Here is a 21221-nt window from a genome sequence, read left to right as displayed (position 1 = left end):
TTTAGCTTGGCAGTTGCCACTTTTTGCGCCCCATCAGCCACATAAACTCCGACCGTCTCTGTCTGCGTATATGTCTATCTGTTGTGCTTGCTTGCATGTGTGTGTGAGCCGTCTGTTCGTGTCACTGAACGGTAAATTCAAATTAACATTTAATTTATCGCTGTCACCGTTATGGCTGTCGCCTGTCGTAGTATCCTTGCTGCCAGTTGGTTTGTTGTACGATGTTTTGAATTTATTGAGGAAACCCGTTGCTGGCTTATTCCTTAACCGTTAGTTGACAGCCTTTCTCTCGTATTCGGCAGGCACTACCGACTAACAGAAAGTACTTGCCATGACACAAAATGCAGTCCAATGGAAATTGTCCCACACCCGATAGGTACAAATGAATTGAGACAAGTACAATAGATTTTTAAATCTTTCAAAATGTAATTAATTAATTATGTTATTAATATCATTTTGCATCAAGCTAATACATTTTTGGTATATTTTAAATGTCTTCAGAGGTGTTTGTTACTTTAACAAATTTGTTAATTTCCCTAAGTCAATAAAATACTAAGCAATAGAAAATATAAGCCGCCATGACAAATGGCGCTTTGTGGCATTACGTAAGTTCTGTCAACGCGTGTATACATACGTGCATATACATTCGAACTCAAATGGCAAGTCCGTGGAAATTATCGGATGACTTGATTGATTGACAGTACGCTACATAATGATTGGCAAAGCCTACTTGAAGCATTGTAACATTATAGTTATTAGATTTCAAGCTAATTTAGCAGTTCCTATTTCCTGGTATTTCCTTTATTTCCGCCATTAGGTAAGAAATAAAACCAGTACGTTTCTTAGATGTTAGACATTATTGCTGAAATAGATTAACTTTTTTCGAAACAAACAATTTTCAATTTATATTTCACAGCCTCTCCCTGAAATGCAAATCTGTAAAAAAATCCCGTATGCATAATTTTATTATGTATGAGAGTTGGTAAACACTTTAAGCAACATACTATATTAACTGAAATTCTGCAAAAACTCTAAATTAGCGTTAATATTACACAGAAAATCAGTGACGCATTTTCTAAGTAAGTTTTCAATTGTGAACGAGCATACAGTGCGGCTACGTGACTCTTTCGCATGTGCCATATGTCAACTGAACCGCAGTAGAAGCGGCTGCAGGGCCGCATAACAAAGTAGCCGCGCCTGAGTTATTTAAAAGGTATCTGAGCCCTGTTTCACAAAAGTTTTTCATTAAAGTAACAAATTTTAATTTTAATTAGACCCAAACAGGGCTAAGTACAGAGCACAGAGTACAGAGCGCTAGCGATTAAAGCAAACGCCCATGCCCACCTCCCACGCCCACGCCAAAGCCCGTCCAGAACGCCACGAGGCATTTCAAGCAAAGTTGCGATGCTGTTGCTGAGAGTAGAGCAGAGAATTTGTGCCAGAAACATAAAATGTTGTCGAGCACGCCGTGTCGCACATAAAAACGTGCAGAAGCCGTAACGTGAAGCGACAGCATTACGCATTCAGCAACACCTCGCTGCGAGATACTCTCGCTATATAGATTCAGGTGTATTCACATTTTGCAGATTTTACGGTTAGTGTTGCAATTTATTCACAAAAAGATACAGTTCAAAACCACCCAAACAGCTCAAACAACTTGATGCTGGGTTGCTTCCCTTTTCGCTTGTGTGCATTTTCTTGTTGACTGCAAGAAAACGACAGAGAAAGAGAGAGACTGAAAGAGAGAAGAGAATTTAGAGTGAGGGACACACAGCTGCATTCAATTTCTGTGAAAAGCGTTGCACATTCAATGGCCGCCGTTGCTAAAACTTGGATTTCCACAGTGCGGCTTTGGAAAATGTCTCGCATCTCGGTCATTACTATCATAGCTGACAAACGAATGCGGCTTGGCTTTTATGCGGACTGGCAAAGCATTTAAGAAATGAGTTTAACTGAAGTGAAAATTTATTAATTTATTTCAAATAGTTGGCATTTATTTGGAAATACATTAATCAATATATTTCCTTACATTTTGTGTAAGTGTCTGGAATCTGGTTAGCTTTCCATGCTATTTACTAAGTTTGTTAATGCACTTTGAATTTCTCAATATCATTTTATTTTCACTTATCTCCCCGCGTCAAAATAAATTAATTTAGTAAAATATTTGTCAAAACGTATACAATATAAGCAGATGTATAACATATTTGAAATATTTATTTAAAGATGCACATTAAATTATGACAATAATGCAAAGTATCCGCATAAACAAATATATATAACATAGGCACCTGGGTAATGATAATTTGTTCCAAAATGTCAATGAAAATGAAAATTTAATAATATATTTCCCGTCGTAGCCCGAGTCAAACTAATAATATTAAAAATGCAAGTGGTACCGACATTTTTTGTTTGTGCCACAAAATATATGTTTTCTTTATGTTTTAAAACACAGTTTTATACCCTGAACCCATTAAAATGGCTAAAAGTTGAATAATGATTTTGTGTAATTGTATGTAACAGGCAGAAGAAAGCATTTTCGAGTCGACAGCCGAGTCAATCTAGCCTGTCCGTCTGTATGAACGCAAGAAGTTCAGAATCTAAGCTGCAGACTTGAAATTTTAAGAGTAGATTCCCCTAGTGCCGGCGCAGTAAGAGGCTTGTAGAGCTCGAGTCACCAAACTTGACAATCGAAATCTTTCAATAGCATTGCAATAGCGATTTTATTGTTTACTGTGCTTTGTGTATGTTCTGCTGTTATAATTGTTTTCTGTTTTTTCGTTAGAAATAAATTGCCTGTTGAGTAGAGGCGGTAGAAACAAGTGATGTATGTTGCGCGATTGTATTACTGTTTAAGCAAACGAAATCGTGACACGATCTGCATTTGGTGTTAATAGAAGAGGGCTTAGGGTCACCTCCAGTCGGGAACTCTTGACTAAAGCCTATAAATAGTTTCATTTATATTCATTAAAAGTAGACTCAGTGTCCCGACGCCCAAAACGCTTCTCAAGCGGTTGATTTCGGCCTGTGAAAGAATGCTTGTGACAGAGTCTACCAAATTTTTGGAATTTCCCAACTTTTCACATTAGGTAAGTACAGTGAACATTTTAGATTCCGAGCTCCAACGGTTTAGGCGATGCGTTTGTGTAATAATTTAAATGATTACTACAGTTAGTTGCTTTTTATGAAAATACCCTCTATCAAACGTAACGCAATCTTGGAGTAAACCACCTGCAAAATTATTTCCAACCAAAAGCTAAGCTAAAGAGTGCGTAAAAACCGCCGTCAAGCCGCAAGTGAGAAACAATCTCCGTGTAGTTGATGGTTCCATTGGCATAAATGCTGCTGTTTTCTTGTTGTTGTTAGTTTTGTGGCTTTGATGGTAGTTGCGAGCGTTTCTAGAGCAGTAAACGCTGAAGTTGTCGCGTTGACGTTTTGAGCTGGTACCCAGACAGTCCAGACAAGCTGGATGTTGAGATAATAAAAAACAAGCGCCCTAGTCGTCAAGGTAGAAATAGAGAATGCAAAAGAGAGAGAGGGAGAGAGAGAGAGAGGGAGAGAGGGACAGAAGCAAGATAGCAGATAATACACATTAAATACCACCAGCAGCCCCACCTCGCACACGTGGGCAACCTGCGGGACCATCGTTGGCATCCTTCTGGCTCTACTGGACTGATTTCCACTCTGTTGCTGTATTGTATTGCAGTATATACCTTTTCCGAAATAAGTGAAACACGTCTCAAACGAATTGTCAAATACATGATCAACAATTATTTTGAAGCCGAACAGATGGTAATTCAAAATCGTATATACGACCATATAGCTGAAACAAGTATTCATTAAGTTGTTTGTAGAACTTTGAAAATAAGTTTGAAGTAAATTGAATAAGACACTTCGTTCAAAAAGACTTTGATCCGCACATACCCATCGGATGGTATACAAAAACAGTTTCATTCAAACCTTTGTCGCAACTTTTTTACACTTATGGAATTTCCTTAAATCCCGTCCTAGAGTGCAACTCCATCACTTAAAGTAACTGCAGTCAAAAATTCAGTTTCCTAGTATCTACGGTTTTGTCTGCGCGCTTGTCACCAATCAGTCAAGATACACATATTTGCCCAAGATTATTCGGTACATATCCTTTATATACAGGATATACCTACTGTAAACACCACCAGCAGCATCCGCAGCTGCGAGCACTAACCACAAATGATAAATCATTACGAAATGACGCGACACAATTTTTGCACGCTATTTCTCTCGGCGAGTGGTCAACCGAAAAAACTGTCAAACTGGACGCTGTAGCGCATCGAAGCGATTTGCACTAGCCCCATAAATTGTGGGCGGTTATTATACAACCACAAAACACTGGTGCGATAATTTTATGTGTCAAAACTACTCGATGATATTGAATAACGATAGGCAAATGTGCTATCAACAAAAAAATTATAATTTAAATGCTTGTTATAAGAGTTTCAAGATAATTTAAAACGTGAACCTGTCAGATATAAAATATGAACTCATATACTATGAAAAAATGCATTTTCAATTTGATGGAGCTTTTGCTGTTCAAATATACCCTATACAAATTCAGTATGGCTAAGATAGGGTATGTGTACTGTGCGCATTAAATGCATCCCTCAAAAAAAAAAATTATTTGCATCATATAGTGCGCGTCGATCTCAGAGACAATCAAATTCACGGCCATAAAAACTTTGTGTGTAACTAATTGGGAAATAACCCTACATATATTATATAGACAAGCCACATTTAGCGCACATAGATATTTATTATTTGGATAATGAGAAAATAACTTTTAAAAAAATCAATTACTAGCCAGTTTGTAGGGCAACTTCCAGCACGGCAGTGTTGAGAAAAACACTATTGTGTACGCTTATGTCTCAAATATGTATAACTGTGACACATTGTAACGCGGTTCTCTGACATATATTACGAACATTTCTAAATATGTAATTTTGGCGTATTCGCGCGCCTGCGGTCATTAAATTGGGTCTACCATAAATTGTGTACGGGCTTTAATTTTGCTATCTTTTAAATCACATTTGTGCCTACCTCCCAATAGTTTCTGAGTCTATCGATGTTATTTATTGATTTCGGTTTTCGGCACATTTGCAGTGGAGGCCATGTTGAATAAATATGTATTTATCACACATGCAGTCATTACATATATGTATTTTGTTAATTGCGTAAAGTGTATTAGCTCAAGGCGCATAATTAATTAGCGGCGTTAAACTTTAGCCTCGCCTGAATGCAACTTTGACCAGGTTTATGGGTAAATGCATTGAAATGTTTACCTAATGAAATTGCAGTTTTTGTTTTAGTAGCGATTTCATCTACAGATTATTGCTCTGTAGCATTTGGATAGTCAACTCATGAACTGGCTTTGTTTGGTTTGGGTCAAAAAGGTCTTGTTTTTCGCACAGTATTTGCCTACAATTTAGTTTTGTTTGCGGTTTGACCTGTTTGCGCCATGTTTTTGCTTTTGACATTAATTCGATTGATTTACTTCGAATTCCAAAATTAAAAAAGAAATCGCATTAAATTGAGAATGTAAACAATGTCAACGGCATTTCCTGTACATACAATCTGTGCATTTTAATATCATTATTTAAATTAAACGAATCTAATTAATGTTACGCATTCGATTTTGTCATTTTATCGGCACCAATTAGTGCGCATAAAATAAAAACCAGGCCGTAATGCAATATTCATTTTGCAATTTTCACCCTTTGTCTATGCAAGTAATTTGAGCATTAATTATGTTCGATACTGATGCATCACATCCAACTTTAATTTAATTACCCCCAACGCACACACACACTCGCACACTCGAGCGAGTGCTTGTGGGGCGTACGGTGAATGTCTGTGGTGAGTGTCAGTTGACTTCTACCATCTGTCAGCTGGCGGGCATAACATTTATGACTTGCCAGATACGAGTTTCATAATTTACATTTGCAACCCATTCATTGGCCTAAAGGCTTTGACCAAATTCCTAATGAGTTTTTCGTGTCAAGGGTTGACAACAGCAGCTGGTAAGCTCTGCAAGCGATAGTAAGCACCTTAAGAAATTAGTTTTCTAGATGAGTTTAGGATTCCGAAGGGTTGTCTTCCCTGCTCTTACTCTCAATTAGCCGATTTATAAGTGAAGAAAGTTTTTGCGTTATAACAAAATTGTCATTAGCAACGAATGAACTATTCTATTATGTTCTCTATTCCAACTATAATATTAAAAAAATTACTTATTACTGTCAAAGGACAGATGGGATTATAATAATATAACACTATATGATTGATTAAGATTGATTACTATAAATATAGACAATTATCAAGAGTCTGGCTTTTTCATAGTGAAAAGAGCATGGACATGGAATAATAGCTCGTTGAAATTATAAGGATAGAGTATAGTGTATAAATAAACTTAAATTTTGAAACTAAGATGCAATTATATTTCACCTAAAGCTTACAGAAAACAGTATGAGAAACCGAGTCGAAACATATTTTCCAACCGATTTACTTAGAATTAAGAATTGTCATTTCTTTTTGAAATACCCGCAATTTGCCAGAGTATAACAAAACCTATCAACGACCGAAACCGTTTGGCTTGGCCGTTGAATGTGAAAATTTGTCACGCTGATGATGAGTCTCATTTAATGCCTACAATCAATTTGCGAACTTCGCGCCACCCTTAAAAACCAGTTGACTCATTTGCGAATGCCGCATTTTAGAGATAAAAAAAAAAATGCAGCACAAAATGAGAATTCCTAAAGCTAGACAATGGGCTGTAGTGGCAGTCACAGTCGCAGAGTCGACTGCTGACACTAAATTGCGAGAAAAAACAACACAGTTACTAACTACAGTAACAAAAAAAAAAAAAAAAAAAAATACAATAATAACAACAGCAAGAGTGTTAATACAAATTTCATTTCACTCTGAATGCGCTACGTGCTTTGTATGCTAATTGCATTGCAGGTCTTATGAACGGAGCAAAAATTACGCTACAAACAATTAAGAAAGCAGTCATCAGTCATTGGCTTACCGGATGATAAAGCAGCCCATATGTATGTGCCTAGAAAACACAAACACAAAACACACTTGCACACCCAGCCACCCATCCACCCACACACGACCGCATAAAGACTGCCGCTGATTGTCTGTGGGAGCCCAAACAAAAAATCCGTTCGCATTTCATATAAATCAGCGCTCAATGTCAGCCAATGTACAATTTCTAATTAGAACCGGAGACATAAAAATCACTGCGACTGCCTAGAACAGCGACTGACAGTTTTGCTGGTCGGCTCAAAAGGTTTTCACGACGTCGCCGTCGACGAATGGCACCAGTCAGCAGTCAGCAGTCAGCGAATGTTTGTCGTTGACTGAGACCGAGCGGGGGGATTGACTTGTTTGCGGCTGATGAGCTGCACAGACCGACGATTATCGTGCCGGGCTTCTGGTCAATCTTCTGCACATAAACTGGTTGGCATAAACAGAGCAGCGGATTATATTGGAGCGTGGGTGCGCTCAAATGAGCGGGTTTGATTCGGTTTGTGAGTGCAACTGGCTGTGGCTGGCGTCAAATTTAGTTGAACAACAGCACTGAATGATGCACAATCGCCAGACAAATGCACACTCATATGCACACACACACACACACTTACTGACAGAGCTGAGCCATTGCTCATACACTACATTGCACATGCCTGCGGGCGTTTTGGTGCAGCTTGAATGTCAGAATCAGAAATGAGCGGCAATCGCTGCTCAAATGAGCGCCAAATTTATGCCTGAAGGTGCAATCAATTCCTGACAGAACATTGTACGCTGCTTATCGCGTTATAAAAAGGCAGTCAATTTCAATTGCCAAGACGAACGCACAGTGCTCAATAAATGGGGCAACAAATCGACGGCTTTGTTATTGTTTTGCGTGTTGCCAAAATGACGTAAAACCAAAACAAAAATACGTTTTTGGTTATTTGAAGGCACAATACAAACAAAACTAACAACAGCAACAACCCACAGCATTTGTTGCCCCGAGCAACTGAGGAAGCTTTTTATATTTTGGGGCCATGAACTTGAGCCACACAAAATTAAATGAAAACACTTTAACAAGCGCAACGGGCAGCGGGAAACAACAAACCGAGCAATTAAATGAAATCAAATAAAAATACCAAACGTAAGTGAACGCTTCTGAGTATTTTTAGTGCACCGTCGACAGCGTCGCCAACAGCGGCCCCTTCTGGCATTTTCATGTGCACTTTGAATCAAATAAATCATTGAAATGTTTTTCGCACAACGGCTACGCTACGCTGTCCGAAGAATACGCTGCATTTATATGTTTGCAAAGAAAGTGAAAAGGTAATAGCAAAACATATATGCATTCAAATTAAAATATATATATGCTTAAAGCGAATTAAACAACTCGACTAGCGGATACTCTGGACCAAAGAGGACGCGCTCTCAAAGTTGCCAAGAGCTATTCGTAATACTAGAACTTACTATATTTCACTTATACAATTCAAATCGGAGGTGACAAAATTCTAAAAAGTGTCTGCCAATGCTTCGTATACTTGATTTAAGTTTTAGTAATAATAATAGTAATAACAATGGTAATGGTAATACTAGCGAAAATACTTAAGCCTCTGATCAACTTGTCAAATTAATTTATAATTCGTAATCTATTCTAATACTGACTGGTTTCCGTAAACCTACCTTTCAGTGCCATCTTCTATTAGAAATATTCCACAGCGCACTTCGCTCTTAGGCGCAAAAGGTCAGTCTAAATTAGCAAAGCCTTTAATATTGAGCCGTTACTAGAATAGCGAGATAAGCTATATGAGCGCTGAGAACAAGCCGGGTGACTAATGCACTGATAATGGAGATGAGGCATCTCATCCCACTCGCACACATACCCCGCACGCTTCGCGAGGCACAACTAAACTAGGAAACAAACGCACTCGCACTTTGCATACCAAACGCTACCAACTTAATATATAATTGTTTATAAAACGAACACAAAAGAATTATTATGTACGTATTATATGTGATGAGTGTATAAGAATGTATATCTATCTATTTTTGTGTGAATGTGCATGTACATACTTATTTATATATGTGTGAGCACTGTTCGTATAGAGACTGGCATCTATGAATTTCAATTGCGGTACGTGCTCATATGTGGCTCGCGTTCGACGGACCGCACGTAGCCGCAGTTGCTGCCTCTGCCGCTGCCACTGCCGCTGCCGCTGCCGCAGTCGTTGCCGCTGCTGCTGTCAATGTCTGCTGATTACATATGCACTTATAAATATAGCGGCTCTGCAATTCAAGCTCTGGCTCCCATGCTTTAGTCACAATGAGCTGACCCGCAGCAAGCTATTGCGGCGCTTTTGTGAATGAATGTGAGCGAGTGCGCTGGAGTGGATAAGATGCCGGTCGCTACACTTGCTGTTATAGCTCTTGTTGTTGTTTTTGTCTGACGCGAAGTGTTATTAAACAATCATAAGAGCAAATTAACAGTAACTGCATGAGCCATTGGCCTGAGGGGCGTATAAGTAATTTCATTGAACGCTCCAACTACAGCGTCTGTTCACGCGTAGCTTAAATTATTCAATCTTGAAATATATATATATATTTTTTTTTGACAGTATATAACGCCTCTCAGCTAGCGGGCAAATATTTTAATATAAAAATTTCCGGTTAATAGGGCGCTGCAAATGACTCATGTGGCACGGCAATTAAAATAAAATTAATTAATGAAAATTCCATCACGTCTTAATTACATTCGCAGCCAGTCAAATGGAAAGCAACACAAAAACGGAGGCTGCATCCATCGCCGTTGCACTTCATGCAAAACGACATCAATGCAGCGCTCAGATAGCAACAACATCCTCCGCCACCCCCTCATACCGGTCATATCAAACGATATGTAGCGAAAGTTCAACGGCAAATATTTCTCATCAACATTTTTGCGTATTCGAACGCTATCTGAGCAAAGTCAGGTTGACATATATAATGCTAGTTATGATCGTCGATTGACTTAGTTGACCCGGCCCTAAAACAGTTATTAATTAAAATCTTATTAGATAGTTAACATTCAATTTATAGTAGATTATACAATAGCTAATTACGCTGTGCAGTCGTTCAGGCTTTAAAATGTCATTAAAAGTCGACTTGAACCTGAAAGTATAAATTATTTCTCACTTTTTTTTATTAATTCAAGCTCATGGAAATGTAGATTATTATTTAATTAAAAATGAAGCAGCCATATTTATTATTATAGTTTTGCAGAGTATTCGTGATTCGTTCGGATGTTATTTGTATACCCTTTACCCATTAAAATAGGTATAAAATAAAGTCAGAGGTCATATATTATTGATAAGCATCCCAGTTAATTAATAGATATCTTATAGGGTTTTTCTACGCTTTTAAGGGTAGTAGGTGATCGTACAGTCAGTATTCACTGGTCCAAAATGTTTATGACAACCTCCCCTCATTGTCGTTGTACAGGGTATTCTCTAAATCGAGCATTCCCGGCTAAAAACCCACTTGTCTTTTGTAAATATCAACAATTTTTATTATGCAGAGTCATGTGAAAAATGCTTGCAGCTTGTGTTAATGAACTTGAAATAATGAGCGAAGCATAAACGATTTAAATTCTAATGTCTATAAAAATTCCATTCAATAGCTGTCCAACGTATGAAGAGTGTGCGTAACTGAGGTGTGCGGGGCACGCAACCAAATACTATTCTATTATATTTGCGGGAGAACACCCATTTGAATTGCCTATTTGAGTACCACTTAGACGCTGCTTAGCATGTACCACTACAGGTGTTAGGGTCCATAAATGTAATGCTGCCCTTAGTTGCTGCCAATGTCAATTAAATGTAATATGCTGTAGTCGTAAAAGGCCAAACTGTTTGGCCTGTCACACTATAAAGCGCGACATCAGCATATGCAATCCCAATTATGGCTGGTAGCTATGCGGAATTTATGAGCGTGGAATTGCCGCATTATGTTCGCATTACAGAATGGACACACAAATTTACAATGGATTCTCAAAACACTTGACCAGCTCACCAGCTCACCATTTCGCCCGAATTGGCACCAAATACTCATAAGCAAACAAAACGCCTGTGCTGCGTTACCTTGTCTTTCTGCGAAACCATTCTAAATTTGATTCATCCATTAATGGGCCTATAGAATAGATAATTGGCCATAAAGCTCGTCTGTGACTGCGGCTGGTCAGGCATATTAAAATATTGTTTGTCGCTGCTGTTGCTGTTGCCGTACCCGATGTCATATTTGCTTGTGCGGCTATTTTTGCCGCAGTTGTCTACCAGGCGAAACATTTGCCACACACTCGCACAAAATTAATAAATAAATGCTAATAATGAGTTGTGTACAGGCATTTTGGCATCAATTGCGGCTTAATGAAAACAAATAAACACCATTCGGCTCAGGCATGAATGAAGTCCATGTCAGGCTAGATAAACGTGAAGCTTGCAATGTTTCTAGCATGTGAATGAATACACAAGTGCGAAGCGAACAAAACAAGAGTGCTCGACGGCGAGTTGCTCTCTACACAGTCATGTGCCAATTCGTAGTAGTATATATTCCCGATTTGATACACTACTCAATGGATGTGATATCTAAGGGACCCAGTTATTAAATAAGAATCAGGACTGAATATCAATTCCCAGATACGACTACTTTATGGACTTTGCCATAATAGTTCTGTGATATTTAAAATGTCTGGCTTATAGTATTAAATTATATCCTGTACTTAGAATAATAAAAAAACTTCTGTTAATACCCTGAAACCATTAACAGATCGTGATATAAAAGGCAGAATGTAGAATTCCGGAATCTTAGAATCTACAAAAGCTAGAGACTTGAAATTTGAGCCCTTAATTTCTGTTTCTCTATATCTCCCCTTTTTTTTATAGATCGATTAATATTTATTTTCAGAACTGGTTTTTAAGTATGGTTTTGTATAAACCAAACCACAAATAAAGCAAAAAAAACTCTTCTTAAGATAAAGCTTTGAACATTATTATATACATATTAATACATGTTCATTATACCCTTTTTTACCTTTTACGGCTAGGGTATAAGAAATGAGGGATTAGGTACTAATCATAAATAAATCTGATGCAATTCCAAATCGAGTGACCACAACAATTGTTGATAATATCACAAAAAATCTTATCTTGTATTTTGAATCTCGATAAAACACGGATTATTTTAAATCTGATATTTGGTACATGTTTTAAAATGATGAATGAATTTTAATGAGCGGTGTAATAATTATTTCGTTAATTAGGTCTAGCAATGAATTGTGTGACATGATGAAATTATAAAGCGTTTTTAGGTCTTCATTGAGAAGATGCAATGATTAGATGTTGTCTCTTAAATGAAACAGGTATATTGAATCAATATTAAGTAATATTAAATAGAATTATCATATTTATGCGCTTTCGGTATATAATTTCAGTACAATTTATAATTTTAACAATGGAGGGAATGCTTAAATTCACTTGTCTAGTTCGAAAGAGTAAACTCCCTTCCATAGGCTAACACCTTAGTATTTAATGAAATGTGAATAGTTATTTGAAGGCCACCAAAGGTGAGCCCACAGCAAAATGCAACGTATACATGACGCTTGCATAATATTCAATTAATTTGATTTGTGCCGTGTTCTGTTGGGTTGTGTTCGGCTGTTGCAGCTGCTGCTGTGCAAAGTCAATTAAGAATTTAGTGTAGTTCAACTGTCGAGTATTCGTATTCGTATTCACATTTATATTTGTGTTACATTGAGTGCAATATAAACAGAAACTACAGTTATTAATGCTTCCCAGTTGGCTTGTTGAACTTTGACACCGTACTCTATTACAGCTGAAGCTAATGGTACTGGCAACAGCAGAATTCAAAATAAATTATGAATCAGGTAGAGAAATATGAAGCTAAAGCTCGAGCGAGTCAGGGAAATGCCCCGCCATGCCCTCTTTCCCTATTAGGCTTGGTTGCATGGTAAACTAATTAAAACTTGAGCGACTTCTTTAGCTGCAGATAGGTTTCATTTAAGTTTTTTAATTCATTTGCATTACCAACCTCAGCTGCAGCTTTGGCTTTAAATTTTAATTCATTTCTCTGTGCCATGCTGTGGCATCGCGCTATTTGTTTGTTTACTTGTTGTTGTTTTATTTTGTATTATTTGTATAATACTTTGGCTGCCTTGGGTACCCAAGTTTATAATTTAAATGCTGTAGAGCAACAAAAGAGAGAGAGAGAGAGGAAAAAATATGGAATTTATATTATGCACACAACAGTTAGCACCGTTTTTTAAGTTTAATCAACTTCCTTCAATTGCCGTGCCCCGTTGAGCCTAGTATCTGAGCTCTAAATACTATGCTGGAAATTTGTTACGCATACGCACTGGGTGCAGAAATGGAAAATTTGTTCATCTGTTTTTAATCTGGCTTTGGTATAAGTCACTTTACAAATTTTGGTCCCTTTTGTTTGCTTTTTATTTCAAAATCCTTTGCTGCAAAGTGCTTGCAACTTGGCTTTATATTATACTTGCCAGCTCTATCTGTGTTTTTAATTTTTTTTATCGACATGCCAACTGAATCCACAACCAAAGCGCATTTTCTGCTCAATGCCCAGGTGTTAAACTCACTCAGTTATTTTTTGTTTCACACTTGCCAAACGCTTCAGCTGCCGTGGTAGCCCCAAAAACAGAAAAAGCAGAGGACTTTTTAGCCGCTTGACAGATTTTTCTCATTTGCATACTTTTCCAACTATTTTGCATTTTCGTTTCGTTTTTATACCCTCGCAGAGGGTATTATAATTTTGTCTCGAAATGTTTAACGCATAGAAGGAGACATCTCCGACACCATTAGGTATATATATTCTTGATCAGTCTTAACAGTCAATATAGCCATGTCTGTCTGTTCGTCTGTCTGTTTCTATGCGAACTAGCTACCTTTCTCTTGCACGAAGTACATATGTCGGAACTGGCTGGATCGGCACACTATCTTATATATATACAAACTCCCATCAACATCAAACCACTTTATCATAAAGCTGCCATTGGAACGATAGGTCGAAAAGTAGGTTCTAGTATGAAAATCTTCTTGTTGTTAAAGATATCTTAACCATAGTTCCCTTCTTAGATACGTGCAAAGCATTATTAAAAGGTTCGGTTTGTAAGGGTATTAAATCTTCGGCGTGCCGAATATACCCCTTCTTTCTCGTGTTTTTTTTTTTTTTTTTTGTTTTTGCTTCCTATTTTTAGTGGGACTCTGCTTCTGTTTATCTCCCGCTAAGTGATTCCAGCCTGAATTTTTTGTTGAATGGGCCTCATAAAGCGGCTTAATACCGCGCTCCAACTCTTTTAGCGTTAGCAAGATATTGGCAAACAAACATTTCATTCAATTCGTTTTTTAAACATACTCAACGAATTGGCCAGTCTTGAGCGACAACTCGGCCTACAACGTCCCACTTAGCTATTGTAGCATTGCTTCAATGCCAACCGCAAACTGGGACAGAAAGACCACAACAAAGGGATGATTTCGGTGTGACGCACGCAACCGCAACTATAGATACACTTACACTGGCAATGTGCATCTGAATACTTATGTGTGTATCTGTTATACGATACAGCTCACTTGTACTTATATATTAAAATTATGTAGTACATGTACAAATTAAATTCTAAATACCCTGGAATGTACCCTGAATCTGTCAAGCATTTGCATAAACTATATACACTTGTGTAAATAAAAGAGTTCCCACTCTTTGTACTCATACGCACTCACAAAATCAACTTTGGTACGTAAGCACAACAAAATCCAAAACAATATTGTTTCTTGAATAATTATTTCTTATCCAACTATCTTGAAGGGTAGATAAAACAAAATGCTTAAATATTTGTACAAGCAATTTGAAGGTTACATCTTAAGAGTAATCAATATTTCACACATTAAACTTAACTTTATCTTGTACGGCAGCAGATCCAGATTAATAAGTGACTGAAAGATGGATTTGTCCATATTGACTTAACCATACAGAAATATACATAAATATATCAAAATTATAATTTTTCTTTAATACAGACTCTCATATTTTCTTTAATTAAGCTGCAATATGCGCAAGTGCATAACTATATTGTAAGCTATTACTCTTAAACGCCAATAGTAAAATTTTACTACAATTTATGACAATAAACCAGTAAATAGCTGAGAAGTTGTAAAAAAGTTTTAAGTAATAATGGGCAAATGTAGGCAGCACAGACCCTATTTTATTATGCTCTGTACAGAACGATTTAAAATCATAAAAGTTTTATGAATATTTGTTACAAGTACAAGTACGCCCCCACGCATAAATAAATAAAAGCGAATTGTTGATCTAATACAGACCTGACTACAGAGTATCTTCTGGTCGAAAACTTTACCGTCGGTATGGAATTCAGATTTACAAGTAAAAACCATATATAAATACATATTAAGCAGATTATCTCTTTAGGCAAAATGCCGCCCTTAACGCAGTCACTTCTGTTCGCGCTACTTTGATTAGTTCTTACTTATTTAATTAATCTTTTCCCTGTTGGTTTTAATTTCACTTCTATTCTAATTCCACCTTTTTTGCAGCCTTTAGTTGCTGTGGGTGGCAATAACTGAATAATTAATTCATACTTGCAACTATTAATTAATTATACTGTCGATTAGCGTACTGCATTCAAGGCTAATTTGAATGCAATTGCCCTGCCAGTTAGAGCAATTTATTGTTTATTGTGACAATTGTTTCACTCGATCAACAATTAACACAATTACTTTCAATGCAAGATGAAATTTAGGCATTTCATATAAAAACTAATTGGAAAACATTATAATAAGGTTTTCCTTGTTTACTTTATTGCCATACAAGCCACGATTGAGTAACACAAAGTATGACTTTAATAAAATATTTAAGCAATTTTATCTATGCAGTGGCATTTGAGCCGAACGCACCTTCTAGATGCTTTAATAAGCCAAATCAATTAAAGTTTTTCTAAGCAAATGTTCTAAATGTCTGGCTCTGACATCAACTTCAAATGCCGCTTCGTCCGCCTTCAAGATGTGTCAAAGTGTTCGCTTCAATGAGCTTTAAATATTTGATTTGTTTTTTTACATACAAGAAGTTACACACCCACACACACACACATATTTATATATATGTATATATATATATATATATTTATATATCTGTAAACTATATGGGTGTGTGTGCGCTCTGCGCGAATGTTTTGCCTCCTCTTGTTTGACGGTTGGCGGGGCAGGGGCTGGATTGCTCTTTGATTTTGTGGCTGCCTGCTGTGTTATCTAAATCAGAACCATGCATACACACGCATACACATGCATGGATCTATATGTATCTAGCTGAGTCTGGGCTGCGGTTTTGACTATCACATAATTGTCATTGACAAGTTTGGAAAATTCTGTAACAAAAATGTGAACGAATTTTTCACACATTTTATTAACGGACAACAGCCAAAATGGGCGGCGTTTGTGTGGCGAGGCTGTTGCCTATATGCTGAACAGTCGTGAATCGGATTGTCTGGCTGTCGGGCTGTCCGGCAGCCAGGCTGACAGGCAATTAAAAACATAAGACAAGCGTGCCCGAAAAGAGCAGCACTGAAGCCGGCCAATAAATCAGCGCCAACCGACTAGGCAAGGACATCAAATGGACAGGACATTTCGCTGCGGGCAATGCAAAGGGTGTGAAATGAAAATTAAAGCAAAGCGTTAGGCATGTGAAGAAGAAAAGTGGAACGGAGTGAAAGAGCGGCATATAAAATTCAATTAGAATTCTATTTCTTACGAATCGCTTTTGCTTACGCTCTTTCTTATCGCTTGCAGCTTTTCTAATCAAGCGAACAAACGGGCGAGCTGGGTTGGCGTTGGGGCATTTCCTTCAGCTGTAAGTATCTCGAAGTTGCGCAAGGGCTGAGCAAGAGACGCCCGGAGGCCCTGAAATCAAGTGGAAAGAAAATCGTCCTGCCGCTGGATTTCCAAGCTCAACCTCATTTGTTCAACGGCGCCCGTTTTCGCTTGCGGTTTTTGTCGACAATTTTCTGCCTTACTACACATTCGATAGCTGCCTTTGACAACAACAACAGCTACAACAACCAGAACGAACCAGAAAACAACCAACAACAACAGCGACATCCTCGGCTGCGTTTTGTGTCTACGGCGGCATCACTTTGAAAACGTGCTCGTAAATTACATTGAAAATTCCTGGGCCATTGATGTTGATTGAGCAAAAAGATTGCCGACAACGGCCTGGTAGACGCATGCCCATTCTCAGGGCATGCTATGCGTGCATTTTAAAGCGTTGTTCAACACTTGTCGCAGCCACGCGGACGCCCCTGCAGCTCGAGGCGCGTGCGGGCGTTGAACGGCTTGTGGTTGAGTTGTGTTTAAGCTTGAATTTCCGATACATGCCGCGACTCATCGATGCAACTCACACCTCTATACGGCAAAGTCAACTTCCCAACTCCACCTCCAACGCCCCAAGGTATCATAATTAATGAGCCCGCCCTGCGGCCTGGCCTGTTAGCGTGCGTTGCGTGGGCGTGGTGACGCGCGTGCTCGTAATCTCATTTAAATTGTATTTCTACTAAAACTTTACCAACGTCGATGGCATAGTGCGACTACAAAATGCAAATTGTTTTGCTAAAAAATCAATTGCATTAATTGCGCCCGCTCTGAGGACATTTTACACGGGTCGAGCTGCGCACTTCCGTTTCCGCTTTAGCATATGGCAGTAATGATTGCACAATATTACACAGCAATAAAATTATGAACAAATTTAACGATTTAGCTCTGGACTATGCATTTTGCGTACATTTTTACACCGAATATTCGTAGTTCTTGTAATAACATTTGAATTTTATACAGTTTTCAACTTAATTTTCTTTGTTTGATTGTTATTTAATTTTTTCAATAAGTGAACAGTTTTGTATTGAACTCTTTTTTTTTGCTTTCCTTTTGGCTGTCTTAGAGCAATGATGACCAAATTTGGACTACTAATGAGCTCATCCAAGGATTGATCCACAAATGTTGGAAATCGGCAAAAGCGAAATATCTAATACGATTGGTAGGTAGCCTGTTTATGGACTATGAACGAATATTACAGGATTGCAACGTTTTAGGTGTCAAGAATCTTGTGTGAGATGGCATCCTTCCAAATGTATACATATATTTTTAGTTAAGCTTACATCAAGCCTTAGCATGCACTTCCCAAGATATTTTTTCCTTTTTAAAGATGGAACCACCTGTGCCATAGATTTGTTTTTCAAGACTTCATTTACAGTGGAACATCGACCTAAGTTTAAAATTGTAGTTGGCCTTTTAATCAATTGTGATCCACATGTTTTCAAGAAAATTATAAATTATTAATATTAATAATTAATAATAATTAATTTAAAACTATTATTCACATGCCGGAGAAGTTTAAAATAATGAGTACTGCATTTAAAATATTAAGTTAAATTGTACCGCTTCCATAAGCAACCATCTCCACAAATCAGACAAAATCACGGTGACTAAGGATGTCCACTTATGGGAGCTTCCACTGTATCTTTGCATATATATATCCTAAATGTTTTTCTTAGCGTATGTAGCGATGCATAAATTTAGTAAGCTCAAACTTAACGGAAAAAAGACTATTTCTATAATTATTTTTTTTTGTCTTAACTCACATGTCTTGTGTATTGAAGAACACATCTCAACTATATCGACTTTAAGTTTTAGAACGTTTCTAAAGCATTATCAAAATCTTATAATCATACCACTTGCTTACTATTCAGGATTAACCAGTGCCTATAATATATGTTTTTTATGCTACTATTAAAGCTTATCTTAGTTTTTCACATCTTTTTCACATATCTTTGATATATAATACAATAACATAGAAAATCAAGTGAAGCTTTATGTGTTTATTTAATGGATAAATAAGGAATGTATGATCAAATATAAATGTGAAATGTATAGAGTTTCTTATTCAATCTCGCTTACCAAATACTTTAATATTGAAGAATGTTGCTTCCAACGTTAGTTAAGTTGCCTTATTGACTCGGTCGAGCCAAGTCAAGAGCCGACAAATCATTTGATTCCCACAATATTCGCACACAAACCCATTTAGCATGCCAAAGCCGAAAAACCTTTAATGGAATTGTGCGCCAGTCACACACTCGCACACACATACAACAAATACAACAAATTTGAATGTTAAATCTTGAGAGTTTTAGAATCGCTTCAAAGCGCAGACGCTGCCAGATTGAAATGCAAATCGAATAAATAGAAAATAAATAGAAGGCATAAGTAAACAAAGTCTTTCGAAGCATAGCACAGACAAGACCTACGCAAGGGACCTTTAAAGAAGTAAACTGTGGATGGTATCCTGTCTGTGCATGTGCATGTATGTGTGTTGTGCGTGAGCGAGTGGGTGCGAGTGTGAGTGTGCCTGTGTGTGACTTCAAGTGTGGCCCCAGGCGAGTAAAGCGGAGCAACCGGAATCGCTGACGCTGCCTGCTGAGCAGCTTAAGTCTTTATGCGACAACAGTTTCAGCAGCGCCGCAGTCGCAGCCTAAGTCGCTGCCGGGCTGAGCAGCGACAATATCAACACTTCCGCTTTGTCGTTCAGTCGAAGCAACTTTGATTGCAACGCCCGGGGCGTTTGGCATTACAAATGTGTACACAGCAATGTGACTTGGCTTATAACTAGACCAGGCCTGAGTACCTTAAGGAATTCATGGTTTCTTGGCTTTTTGACTTGGCTCTTAGGAGTGGTGACAGAGCTGCCGACGCTGACCTGGCTTGCAGCTTATACTGATAGTATCGCAGGGTGTTAATGATAAGTTATCCGCGTATGTGGTTCAGCTTGTTTGTTAAATTCATTGCAAATACCTTTGATATTCGCTTCAGCTGTATTTATATATTATATATTTTTCGTGCTTTTACATTGAGAACTTTGCGATCGTCGGAACGTGCGCATGTTTTTATAGTTACGCGACAAAAATTGTAACACATTTTATAGCGAAAATTGCACACAACAATTATTCTAGAAAATTATACAAAACTAAATGACAACCAAATGCAATTGCACAAAATAAAAAACACACACACACACACACTCAACAATTAAACATTTAACTTGTTTGTTTGTTTCTATGTACTCTTGTGCGCCATTAAAAGCCAGCGGCAGACAATTTCTGTACTTATTATTTTTTTTCCTTTCTTTTTGAAGGCTGCTTGTGGCAGCTACATGTCGGCTGTTTTCATTTTACTTTGTTACACTATTTTTTTCTTTTTGCATTTAGAGAATCGACGCGCCGCGAATTGCATTTCATGGCCCAGCGACGGAAGCGGAACGCGAAGCAAAGCGCGATGACCATCGCTGCGTATACGCAATGGCACGTGCGCGCAAATATAAATGTGTATATATCTCTCGTGAGTGTAGATTTACCGTTGCAGTGAGCAATCAATGTGCTTGTAATCTGCAACAAAATGCATTAGTTTAGACTGACTGCTGCTGCTGCTGCTGCTGCTGTTAGTGCTGTTGATGCTGTTGATGCTGTTGATGCTGTTGATGCTGTTGCTGCTGCTGCCGCTGTCGCGCGCCCACTTCCTCTCAACATACGAAAGCGAATGAGAACGTAACTACGACAACGACAACGACGTAGCAACGCCGCAGACTGTTAACAGACGAATGAACTGCCGAATTTGTGTGAGCGTCGCACGAAGCCCGAGACAGAGCCAGTCCCGCTCAGTATGTGCACGGAATCAAGTGAATTGAGTGCCGAGCTGCGCCGCAATTCCGACGCTGCTGTCGTTGAGAGTCGCTCAGAGTGGTGCGCAGGTTGCACTCAAAACGTTTGCTCAGTCACTCAACTGCCTGGTGTTCTGTTAACAGCTAACAGCGCTTGGCGTGTAAATGACTTTCATTTACAGACTGTGCTGGCTGCACTGTTACGCATACGAGGCGTGGGCCGATAGCAGCAGGGCCCAGTGCGGATTGGGTAGCAACTTTTTACGGCATCGCTGCCAAATATTATCAGACAAATAAGCCTTCTGTCTAAGCCATTAAATACATGGCAAATTTTGCTGTCAACAGGCGGAAAACAGAAAAACTTTTCACAACAAGCCCCTTAAAAACGCCGCACAAAGTAA

At 38.1% G+C, this 21221-nt stretch overlaps 1 protein-coding gene across 1 annotated transcript in view; it reads right to left on the bottom strand.

Annotated features, from left to right (window-relative positions):
• The window catches only part of Octbeta2R (Octopamine beta2 receptor), a 48113-nt gene extending 27353 nt beyond the window's left edge, over positions 1 to 20760 (bottom strand). The window contains exon 1 of the mRNA XM_002055789.4: positions 19068 to 20760. The gene's annotated coding sequence lies outside the window, so the exon portion shown is untranslated. The remainder of the gene's footprint in view (positions 1 to 19067) is intronic.
• Positions 20761 to 21221: the final 461 nt, after the last annotated feature.

This window comes from Drosophila virilis, chromosome 2 (assembly GCF_030788295.1).
Source record: "Drosophila virilis strain 15010-1051.87 chromosome 2, Dvir_AGI_RSII-ME, whole genome shotgun sequence".
NCBI lineage: Eukaryota > Metazoa > Arthropoda > Insecta > Diptera > Drosophilidae > Drosophila > Drosophila virilis.
This window is presented reverse-complemented; position numbering and strand designations above follow the sequence as displayed.